The sequence below is a fragment of the Lucilia sericata genome, unplaced genomic scaffold (genome assembly GCF_015586225.1).
Source record: "Lucilia sericata isolate MDLA Ls3-8-SP2 unplaced genomic scaffold, ASM1558622v1 Contig000708F_arrow, whole genome shotgun sequence".
Lineage (NCBI taxonomy): Eukaryota > Metazoa > Arthropoda > Insecta > Diptera > Calliphoridae > Lucilia > Lucilia sericata.
Genome location: NW_023994711.1, coordinates 172,615 through 175,069, shown reverse-complemented (window position 1 = coordinate 175,069; position 2,455 = coordinate 172,615).

Here is a 2,455-nt window from a genome sequence, read left to right as displayed (position 1 = left end):
ATCATATTAAAAAATAATGAAGAATTGAAAGAACTGAGATCTGCGGAAAAAAGCAGAATCCAAGAAGAATTTAAAGTTCAGATGGGATTAAACATCGACAAACCACTTCCAAGTTGCGGTAGTACAAATGACGGTAATACGGCGAAAAGGTTTTTTCGTGATTTTGAAATTACTTCAAAAATAACTGGAATCGACAAGGAGTTGCTTCGAAGAGTTAACACTATTTTAATGGCACTGAATAGTAAACATAAAATTAATGGGAATCGATTTGGGGAATATACATCTGAAATTTCTAAATTACTTGTATCTCTGTATCCATGGAGGGAACTAACACCAACAGTTCACAAAGTATTGTGTCATGGTCAAATAATAATTGAATCGAATATTCTTCCACTTGGAGAGTTAACAGAAGAAGCCCAGGAAGCGAGGAATCGAGATTTTAAGCATGTTCAACTATTCAGCTCAAGAAAATGCTCCAGGCAATCACAGAATGAAGATATTTTTAATAGTTTACTTCTATCTTCTGATCCTGTTCTTTCAACTATGCGAAAAAGATGGATTTGTTATGAAACTCTATCATCTCAAAACAAGGAAGATTTAAAGGACTTATATTACCTTCTGGATATGTATACCGATATGACAGATTATTTTATAGAAAATAAGTAGTGTTAGGAATTAACTATATAAGTAGGTTGTAAGAATTAATTGTATTATGTTTAAGATAAACAGTTCAAATAAAAAAAGTTATTATACTAACTGATGATATTGTATTAAATTGTGTTTTATGTTTCGGTGGGCGGGAAAGGTGGTTTGTGTGGGGTGATTTAGGTGTTGTTGTGCGTGGCTCATAATAAAATTATAATTTTTTTATTGTATATACAATGTTATAGTCTTTAATAAAATAATTAACTAAATAATTTTTAAAAATTGTCCAAATATTTTATTCAACACCAAATGTATGTTCTGTCATACTTAATACTAAAATATGAAAAAGATGAATTTAAAGGACACAGGTTTAAATGAACATATTTTTTAATGTAGTTATAATGATATTAAGGGATAAATATGGACTAAATTGTTGTAGCTATCTGCGACCCTATTAAAATTTTGATATAAATCATAGTTTTAGAAATTAAACAAATATGTAATATATGACAAAATCTTTATTTATGAACAAAACTCAATGAAATTTTCAACGCTTGTTAAATTTGTCATTTCAAATAAGAAAATGCAAAAAAAAATTGAAAAGGTCAAAGGGCATCCCGCAATTCCCAAAAATAGGAATGAAAATCCCAAAAATGGGATTTTTTTACTTTTTTACCCATAGGGTCCACATTTCTTTCAGGGCTGGGAAAATACTTTTGGAGTAAATAGAAAACATATTGAGGTTTCCAAAACTGCTTTCAGTTTTCTGATCCCAGCTTTGTGATTTTAGAACATGTCGCCCAAAGTTGAAGTTTTGATAAAAAATAGGTCATATTCGGAAGGACGCAGTGGCAACATTTTCAAAAAATAGGACAAGTTTTTTACGCCAAAGCGTTCTACGTAAAGATACCTTTTAGAAAACTATAAAATTGTTATATGTTCTTAAAGAAAATTTTATTTTATTAATAAAAGAGTTAAGACACATTTTTGGCAAAAAAACGGCAAAAATCTAAATTTTTTTGAATTTTTAAATTAAAAAACGTATATTTTTGGATCTGTAAATGATATTGATCTGAAATTTTTTGTATATTATTGGAAATTTTGTTGTCTAACTAACAAGAAAAAATTGAGTCCATTTGGTCCAAAATTACGCCCGATACAAAATTTACCAAGGTATGGTAAATTTTGTATCACTAAATTTTTAAATGCCTATAACTCGGATATTATAAGAGATAAGTAGTATGTCCAAGCATGTTTCATAGAAAATATAAAAATCTTTGTATTTGGGTGAAAAACAAAAAAATGGCACGAGTTTAAAAATTTTACATGTCGTAGGTACCCTACTTTGAGCCGCCACAGCGCCGTCCCTGGGGCATCTGCAGGGTCATCTTCAAAACTTAAACTCGAATACTTCTTGGCTACGCTCACCCCAAATTTTATGCCGATCGGATCAGCCGTTTAGAAATGCCAGATTTATTTCCTAAAAATTTCCATTCTGCCCCACTGTGGCATAGCAAGAGCAGTCACTTTCGACACTTTCCCAATTTTTGGACAGCACTGCTGTTCTGTCTTCTGGCGAGTGAGCGATTTCCTCCTCGCTTTTAGGATTTGACTCCTCAAAATTACCAGTACTTGCTAATGATGCTTTGGGTACCGTCTTAGGTGTTTTAGTGTCCTTATCGGGGCCGGTTTTGACATCCATTTCAATCGGTGCCTCCCCAATTTTGGAAAGGACAGCTGCATCTTCTTTTGGCGAGTTAGTGGTAGCTTCCTCGCTTTTAGGATTTGACTCCTTAACGTTATCAGTAGT